Raw genomic sequence first — 10,232 nt, 5'->3', positions numbered from 1 at the left:
AAAGTAAAGGAATTGAAGTAGCTTTGTCACTAAAAATTGCTTTTATTTATATGTCATTTCATCTGATATTACTCATTCACTCACAGAATAAAAAGTCGCTGGCCCTCCCCCAGGAGAATTGCAGAGACCTCAGGACTCAAACGGATGATGAGCGGCAAGTGTCCGATGCTAAGTGGACAAGCATGCACTGCAGAGAGGGAAGGGGCAGGCGGGCTGCCCACAGGAAAGGGCGCCTGAGAAACAAAAGCCACTGATGCAGGTTGCATCACTTCTGCAGGACAGCTGCCTCTGGAGCCCGCATTTAATGTGGAGAAGGAATCTGGTCCAGGGGGTAGAGTGAGGAAGTGAGAGCTATTTGGTAAAATAGAAGCTCTCCAGTTCACCAGGGTAGGGGTCTTAGGAGTCACACTTATTCAGAGCGAGCAGTTCTGACCGCATGGAGTATAAGAGGCTCCACCATCCTATCAGTCTACCCATCTGAAATTTCTTCCCTGGAGAATTCTTTGAGACCTATGATGAGCACCCCTAGGTAAATATCCCTAGGGAGGGTAGCGCATTGAGCTGTTATCTGGCATAACCAGACCTGGAGCTGAGAGGGGAAGCCTAACATCTGTGTCTTGTGGGCAAGCAAGTGGATGGAATATCCCTGTGAGAGAAAAAGCCCAGGGGAGTGTCTCAGTGGGGATGCTCCCTCATTAGGGAGGCCTGGAAACAATTTTACAGGGAGACCACAGAGCAAGAAATGGCTCTGAAATCTAGGTCATGTCATTTAGAAGTTTTCTAAGAGTGTCCTTGGCATCTCCCCCAACCTGGACTGTCTGGCTAAGTAGCTACAAGTGAACCTCCTCTGACTTTCAACTGCATTGAGGTTTCAATCCTTTCAACTATTCTAGTGGTTCTCAATCCTGGCTGCCTATTAAATTAAACTGGGGAGCTTCTAAATATATCATTGCCTGGATCCCATCCCAGAGCAATGGAGTCAGAATCTCTAGTGGGACCTGGGCGCCAAGAGTTTTTATAAAGTTCCCTGAGATGATTCTAATATGCAGCCAAGGTTAGGGAATCACTGACCCATCCTCTCCTTGACTCAACGGGAATAAATAATAATATCTGTAATTAGTTGAGCACTTACAATGTGGCAGCCAAGTACTTCTTTGTTTTAGGTCACTGAGTTCTCTCAGCAAACCTATTATTACCATCTTTTAGATGAGGAAACAGGGGGGCCCAGAGAGGGAAGGGGACTCACCTGGTGTTACACAGTTGGAAAAGGATCCTTAGGACATGCGTTTATCTATCCTTCTGCCTTTCTACAGAAAAGCAGGAGGAGACCAATGACAGGCTGGCTGCAGAGGGAAGGCCAGCTCCATAGTTGCCAGGAGGCTTGCCTACAAGAATCAGGTCAGAGGGTTACGAATGGAATTATGTCACCCAAAAAGATGCTGGAGTCCTAATTTCTGTACTTCTGTGAGATGACTTTATTTGGAAATAGAGTCTTTGTAGATTATCAAGTTAAGATGAGGTCACTGGGGTGGGGCCTAACCAGATATGATTGTGTTCTTAGAGAGGAAAAATTTGGACACAGAGACAGACACGCACACAAGGAGAGTGTCGTGTGAAGACGAAGGCAGGAATGGCGGTGATGCATTTACAAGTCAGGGAATGCCAAAGGTTGCCAGCAAGCCACCGGAAGCTGGGAGAAGGGCATGGAGCCGATCCCCCCCGCCCTCCCCCCCAACAGCCTAGAAGGAACCAACTTGATTTCAGCCTTCTAGCCTCCAGAACTAGGGGTCAATGAATTTCTTTGTTTAAGCCCCTTGATTTGTGGCACTTTGTTGTGGCAGCCCCAGCAAATGAATACACAGAACATGTGGGGAAGCTTGAGGGAAAAAACCCAGTCCCCATCATCTTGCAGATGAGCAGATGGCAATCTGAAAAGACTTGGCCCATTTCTCAAGTTCAAAGATGCAGAATAGCAAGCCTGGCCTCATCTAGAGGCCCCAGCATTTAGACATGAACCCCTTTTACTTTTCTCCAGGAATGTCCCATTAGATTCATTTTAAACTTTGGTTTATTATTAGATCTCACTTGGGGTTATCATTTCATGCATGTTCCAGCCATGTCCCTTGTATCCAGTTTCCAAAGATATGAATTAGAGTTGGGCCATCATTTCTTGCCTGTGAATTGAGTACTGGAAACATCTAGAACCTGCCCCAGGTCACAGCCAGAGACCCCTTTGGCACAAAGGTCTGTGAAAGCTCACAGAGGATGCCGGGGGGCATTTAGCTGCTCAGATGCACTGGGACTGCCACTGCATACATCTTGTTTGCTCAGCTGGCCTGAGGGGTCCAGCCAGGAGTTTGGTGCAGCCACCACTGTGAGCAGCAGGGGTACACATGAATACGTGTGAAAACTCAGGCCTGGGAATCGGCTCTGCAGGCTGGAAGCAAATATTTGTTTAGCTTACAAAAGAGGCTGTTATGAGATGTGTAGGTGCCCTGTGGCCTCCCCCAGGGTGCTCCACTGTGGCCTTGGCCAAAAGGAGATCAGCTATGGTCTGGCAAAGGACAGTCAAGGATTGTGTGGGATTGAACGTGTCTTTATATCAGTGCCAACATAAAGGGTAGCTAAAGAAGGCATCTGTTTGTAGGACTTTCAGGAGCAGTTGAGTGTCGGCCCACCTCTCTCCTATCCCTTCTCACTGAGAAATACTCCAGTACTCAGCTTAGTGAAGTTTGAGATTCTAAAATCAATGCTTGATCCCTTGGATTTAAACCAATTAAAGTTTATTAAAATGCAAATAAAATTAAAATACTCTCCTAGAGGAGGTGGTTTAGCTATATTGGTCATTTATATCTTAAGGTTCAAGGCTTTTTAGATTCTCTTCAGAGAGGTTTTATTTGGAAAAGAATTAAAAGAAAGGAATATAATGTGTTCAAAAAGAGGACATTGTCTTTTAATATTACCTATTGCTATTTGAAGAAAAATAGGTTCATACTTGACACCAATATGGGGAAGAATAAGAGAGGAGGTTGATCAGCTGGTCAGGGTGTCCTCATCTTGCTGGAATTACACAGTTTAGTCTCTGACCCTCATTCGGCAAGAATAGGATACCCATTGCCAGCATCCCAGAAATAGATCTGTGTCCGTAGCTGAAATAAAGCTGCCAGAGAATGATGTATAAAAACCAGCATTCAAATGTATTCACTTATAGTGAAAAATATAGCTTTCAAGTAGACTATCCATGTTTTATATGTCTGCTGAAGAAAAATTCTTTCTGTAGAAAACCTATGTGAGAAGACAATTCTAATCAGAGAGATGTATGATGAGTAGGAAAATATGTGTGAACGCGTGTGTGCACGCATATGTGTGTTTGTGTGTGAAGTCAAATTTTTCGGATAATATTAATGGCTCATATCATCAAGCATTTGTTTCGGTCAGGATCCAAACAGAAAGGCGGATACCATCCCAGGTATTTCAACAGAGAGAATTTGATATAAGGAATGGATTAAACACAGAGATAGGAACTGCAAGAAGCATCCTTCTTCATAGATGACTTTGAGTCTTTCTCATTAAGGGGACTTGCAGACTACATACAGGACACTAACATAATGACCTTCCCCCAGACTAGTCTCCCTAAGCTCGTTTTTGCTCACGGAGAGAAATGGAAGTTCGGTTAGGCCTATGGAGGCCAAAAAAGGTCGATCTAGACCCTGAAGAAGCCTGAGGTGGAAGCTCTCTGACACTCAGGAACTCTGTCTCCCAGTAGGGCCCATGCCACCAGGCAAATCATTTGACCAGGCAAGATGCATTCACATAATGAAAGCAAGACAAGTGTTGTTTTCTCAGAGATCTTATTGGGTGGGCTAAAGCTAGAGCCTAAAATCCAAGCTAGTCTTCACAATGAGAGATTGTTTTCATCAGAGGTGCTGTATTAGTCAGGTTGTCCAGAGAAACAGAACCAATAGGACGCACACATAGAAAGAAAGATCTATGGAAGTGCCTGGGTGGCCCAGTCAGTTGAGTGGCAGACCCTTGATTTCAGCTCTGCTCATGATCTCAGGGTCCTGGAATCGAGCCCTGCATCAGATGCTGTGCTCAGTAGGGAGTCTGCTTGAGGATTCTCTCTCTCTCTCTCTCTCTCTCTCTCTCTCTCTCAAATAAATAAATAAATAAATCTTAAACAAAAAAGAAAGAAAGATTTATATTAAAGAATTTCCTCTGGGTGACGGGCACTGGGGGTTATTCTGTATGTTAGTAAATTGAACACCAATAAAAAATAAATTAAAAAAAAAAAAAAAAAGAATTTCCTCACGATATTGTGGGGTGGTGGGGTCCAAAATTTACAAGCCAAGCCTATAGGCTAGAAGTTCCAGCAAGAGTTAATGTTGCAGTCTTGAGTCCAAAAGCAGCATGGAGGTAGAATTCTTTCCTCCTTGGGGATCTCAGTCTTTTCTCTTTTCTTTCAACTGATTGGATGAGACCCACCCACATTGTGGAGGTGATCTATTTTACTCAAAGCCTACTGACCTAAATGTTAATCATATCTAAAAGATACTGACATCAAGACTGGTATTCGGCCAAACAACTGGGTACCAGAGCCTAGCTAAGTTGACACATAAGATTCATCATCACAGATGTCATTGTGAAAAGTAAATAGATATCCCAGGAGAGCTGAGTACATTTGGTGACCACAAAGAATAATCTGGTAATATCTGAACTTGGAAGATAATGTTTTCATCCTGAACTATCCCAAAGAGGGTGGGATAAGCACCTTGGGATGGGCCTGTGGACATCACCTCACTATCTCTACCCCCTCGTTCCCCAAGCTCAGACTTCCTTAGGCTTCCATAGATTTCCCTGCTCCAGTCAGACAGTTCCTTCCATTGCCCATCAATCCTTATACATTCCTCTCTCTTGGTCATTGTCTTCTTGCCTGAAAAACCTTCTCTGATGCTAGAGTCTTTCTTCATGAAATTTGGCTAAGCTTATTCAGGTAGCCCCACAGTGGATTCTCTTGTTATAATACATGTCTGAGTACTTCTTTAGCACTTAGCACCATCTCCATGGCAGAAACTGTTTGGGGCTATGTAACTACTATTCCTGGGTGTCTGGGTGGCTCAGTTGGTTGAACATCTGCCTTCTGCTTGGGTCATGATCTCCAGGTCCTGGGTTCGAGCCCCGTGTCAGGCTCACTGCTCCGAGGGGAGTCTGCTTCTACCTCTCCCTGTGACCCTCCCTCGCCCCTCACTCATGCTCTTCCTCTTCTCTCAAGCAAATAAATAAAATCTTTAAAAAAATAGCTACTATTACTTTTTTTTTCTCTTTGTAACAGAATCTTTATTTCATTCTTCATTCTGAGGAAGCAAGTCCCCCACAGGAAGTAAATCATGATTGACATCATCTTTTTGGCCATGTTTATTCTGGGCATGTACATTGACATGATACAGTGTGAAAGAAATCTGCCAGGGTACCTCAGGGAAGGACACACAAAAAGAAATGTACCTTTTCTGTCTCTTCTTCCACTTAATACTGCCATGTTTGCATATGAAATGTGGTGATACAGCCAACCCCAAGCATGGCGGAACTGAAAGACAAAGAATTTGGTCCTTGATGGCATCAATGAACCATGGATTACCTAATTTCAAACCACTCAGCTGTCTTGCTCTGAGAGATAATACATTTTGGTTATTTAAGCTTTTATAAACAATACTTTATTTAATTTAATACTTTCTACACATTTGTCTTATCTTTTCAACTAGATCAAAGATCCCGAGGGAAATAACAATGCCACGTATTATTGTGGAGAGCCTTATTCTACAACTTTCACCTAGCAAACACTCCATAAATGCTTTTCATTAGTAGAAGAGGTAAATGGAAAAATATAAACCAGATTAACTATTAAATTTGGACTGGTTAGTTAAAGCCTGCCTAAGCTCAAATAAACCAATTATAAAGGAGCTAAGGTGGGGGGCAGAGGGGCCTGACCGGTCAGTTATGCATCTGACTCTTGATTTTGGCTCAGGTCATGACCACACAAGGTCATGAAATCAAGCCCCACATTGGGGACTCTGTGTGCGATGTGGAGCCTGGTTGCAATTCTCTACCCCTCCTTCTGCCCTTCCCTCTCACTGTCTCAAATTAATTAATTAATTACTTTTAAAAAAGAGCTGAGGGATTTAGAGGGCTGGAAATCCCTCCCCATTTAGGTGTCCCCTAGCACTTCCTCGGGAGGCAGTGTACCTGCTTCATACCTCAGTTGCTTTTTCCCCAAGGAAGCCTTCCATGACTTCTCACAGCCGAAGCAGTGCCTTGAGTTTCCCTTTCCTTGTTCTCTTCTTAGACATTTCGCAGCCTCCTTTGCATTTCACTTGGGGCTGGACGACTGGATTCTGGTGAATGGACGTGAGTGAGGTGAGCCACTTCTGGGCTTGGCCTTGAAAACATCCAGTGAGGTCATCTTACTTTTCTTCCTCCCTCACACTGACAGTGGAGACCTATGAGAGCTATGATGTTAGAGGCTGTGTCAGCCTGGGTCCCTGAATGACTAGGTGAAGGAGGACTCTGCTGACCCTTATAAAACACATACTCTAGGTTAATAATGAGCTTTATTGTATTAAACTGCTGTGCTTTCAGGATTAATTTGTTTCTACAGATAGTCTATATCCTAGCCCACCTGGTATGCATCTTTAACTAGGTCAGTTCCCTCTTTCATATGTTCTTAGAGTACTGACTCTCTTTTTTGTAGTACTTTCTGAGTTAAAATTTATATTTATCTATTGTACTCTTTTTAAAAAAATGTTTTCTTCACTAGACTGTTTATTCCATGATGAGATCTTTTGTTTTCTTACTATTGTGTTTCTAATACCTAACATAGTGTCAGGAATAAGATAAGCCCAAGAAATATGTGGTAATGATGGACAGATAGATGGGTGGATGGATGGCAGATGGATGGAAGGATAGACAAATGGACAGATGACCATTGGCTTTGGCTTCAGACCCAACTCAAGTTTGAGTCTCGACTTCCCTAGCTATGTTACCTTAATGATTCTAAGCTTCAATTTCCTCATTAGCAAATGAGACTAATGATCTCTGTCTCACATGGTGGTTGTAGCACTCACTAAGATTATAGTGCAGAGGTAGAAAAAAAGAGTGGAGCTGGAGGAAATTATTACAGAGAAAACATTGGGTTAATATAAACCTTATACTTCCTGCTAGTGGTTGGGCAATTTAAAAATAGCATTTGAGTCATTAACCCTATTAAGAGGTCAGTAAAAACAATCAGTTTCTCTTTTTAAGAAACTTTTCCTCCATTGAATTAAGCTTCAGGTACTACAGGGTGTTGGTGTTCAGTAAATAGTTGGGGAGACTTGTGTAACTTTGAAAGATATTTTATTAACCTCTTTTATTTCCCAAAGATGCATTTGAGAAAATGCAGAAACAAACTCCCAAGGGAATAAAGTTCTTTCTATATATTTATGAATAACTCATATATAACTTTGAATCCACCTTGAAAATTAATCATTTGATTCAGCAAATAGTAGGGCAGCCGTCTTGCCTGCTTTCATGGTCTGCCACAGCCTGTTCCAGGATCTTCTGGAGGTATTAAAGAGCAAAATGTTTCCACATGAGTAATGCTGATTCCAGACACTCCACCCGAACCACAGAGGGAGTAGATCTGGGGTTGGCATCCCAAATACATTTCTTTATTCCAAGCCTAAAAGTAGGCCATAAAGGAAAGGCATTCTTGGATTCTGAACCAAGAGTCCACCCAGCCGTGTCCCCTAATGAGTTTACTAATCTCATTGGTTCCTGTCTGCTGGTGTGACATGGTGCTCTCATCTTTCAGAGCTGTTTGCTCCATTTGTCTGCAGGCCTTCCCACAGATCCTGTCAAATGCTCATGCTCCATGACTCCTTCCTTGGCCGGACCCATTTAAGATGGATTTTGGTGCAAAATCAGCCAGTTTTTATGCATCTGGTTGGGATGCACCTCAGTGGAGAGGTCACATGTTTTGTGAGCAACAAGAGCATCCCAAGATTTTAAGAAAAGCAGAGTCAGCTGTGGCCCATTTAATCTAATCCCTGTGCCCTGTTATGTGTGAGCACATACTGGCCCATAAAGGAGAAGTGACACACCCAAGGTTAGGCAGCTAGTTACAGGCAGCACCAGAACTAAAACATAGGTCTGTTGACTTCTAGATAGATGAGCTTCATGTTTCCTAATAAATGATATATTATGCATCCAGTCCAATGAAATACTGCTTTGCAGTCTGGAGGGAGATTAACAATGGTCTCTGCTTGTCTAGACTGCACTCAGGATTCTATGCCAGACTCAAACCCCACCACCTCCAGTAAGACTTCACTGATGAAGTGGAGTGACAGTGGAGAGAGTGCCAGGCCAAGTATGGGAAGACCTGGCTTTGGGTGTCAGCTGTCATTTACTAACTAGCCCTGTGGGCTTGAGCACTATAGTTCCCCACATTACCTCCAGAAGTGGGTCTCTAAGTCCTCCAGAGCAGGGCCTCCAGGGAGGGAGGAGGAAGAGTTGAATGGCTTCTACCTTCTCTCCCTGATTTGTTTCTCTTTGGGAAAATGGATCCTAGGCCTCTGAAATGGTGCAAGGCCCTGTTTTGACCCTCAACACGGGGGAAAGTGTAGCTGGAAAGGGAGTGGAGGGTGATGAGTAGAGGTGAAGAATGAAAAGAGGGAAATAGATTTCTGTACCCCAGTTCCCAGAGATTCAGATGTCCTATTCCAGGAGTCAACAACCTCTTCTGTAAAGGGCCTTAGAGTAAACATGTTAGGCTTTGCTGGCCGTACAATATCTGTTGTGACTACTCCCTTGTGCTACTGCACTTGAGAGCAGCCAAAGACAATATGAGAATACTTCCCCACCTTCCCATTTATCTTCTTATTGTTTTTGTCTATATCTTCATGATGTGTTTTATATCCCCTTCATCCTCTACCTTCTCCTCTTCTCTCTCCTCCTCCTCCTTTTTGATTACCACCATCATTCTTCCCCACCATACACAGACCAAAAAGTATGTGTATCCATTAGAGATGTGGACTTAAAAAACTGAAATCGTCACTGGATGTGATGGGCAGAAAAGGCTTGCCTTGGAAAGTTATGAGATGCCCACATAATTGACTGGGAGTCAGAAGGTCAGACTTAGAAAACAAACAGGAAAGGCAGGATAGAGGGTCCCACATGGGAACTTCATTATCTAGCAGTAGGAACCATCCGGCTGTAATGTCACCATCCTGGAGTCAGATCTCGCATACTCCTGGATACTTCCAAAGTACTGTGACTAAATCTTACCTGTCTCTTTGTTCTTCATCACTTATTCATAATTCATGTCCTGAGTGGGAGTATGTGATTCCCTGATTCTAGACTTCATACCTAAGCCGTAGCTGGCACAGGTAGGGAGGAAAGAAAATTTCTGTACTTCAAGTCCTAGGGTAGACAGTAGGGCAATTGAGTCCCACTGGTAGTACACACTATGGGGAATTCTCGCCATATGGATTGGATACAAACGCTGGATAGCCAATACAATGACAAAAGTCAATCGGCACAAAAGAGAATTCAAGGCCAAATTTGACCCCTGGGTGAAACACTAAGTTCACATATGAGGATGGATATGTGAAGAGTAGATTCTAAATTAACCAGAGTATTGTTACTGTGTGTTGCCTAAGGGCTGAGGCACGAGAGGGAAGTGGAGATTGTCAACACAACCAGACTCACATTTCCTGGCTGTGGAAGGATTTTCAAGTCACAGCAAGAAGCATGAGGCTGCAGATTAATCCCTGACGTGGATTTATATCCCTGTGGGCACTGGTTGGTCTGCATCTGTCTTCTAAGGCCATGGAGGCTTTATTAATAAACTGAAGTTCTAGAGACAGATGCAATGCTCTGGCAGTTATGCCCATGAAAAGCTCATATTTTCCAATTTGCAGGGGAAATCTGCATACATCTGTCTTCGACTCTGAAACACGCAGCAGCTGAGGGACAGTTGCTCAGCCTTGAGATAATGGAGTTCATTGCTCCCTGACATCCACCCCTCATAATCTGGTCATTCTTTTCAAATAACTGCAGTTCTAGGTAACAAGCTACTCTGGGATGTATCCTGTAACTTGGTCATTGTCACTAGAATTTCAGGGACCTCTTCTCTGAGTTAGAGGCATCATCCATCCATTTTACCCTGAAATGCATGATTTTATACTTGTTCCAAAAAA

General features: G+C 43.3%; 1 long non-coding RNA gene across 9 annotated transcripts in view; it reads left to right on the top strand.

The window, feature by feature from the left end:
* LOC111095648 overlaps positions 1-10,232 on the top strand; it is a 73,432-nt gene that overhangs the window by 2,283 nt on the left and 60,917 nt on the right. The window lies entirely within an intron of this gene.

Source organism: Canis lupus, chromosome 4 (assembly GCF_011100685.1).
Source record: "Canis lupus familiaris isolate Mischka breed German Shepherd chromosome 4, alternate assembly UU_Cfam_GSD_1.0, whole genome shotgun sequence".
In the NCBI taxonomy this organism is placed as follows: Eukaryota; Metazoa; Chordata; class Mammalia; order Carnivora; family Canidae; genus Canis; species Canis lupus.
The sequence above is the reverse complement of the archived record's forward strand: the minus strand, read 5'-3'. Positions and strand labels throughout refer to the sequence as shown.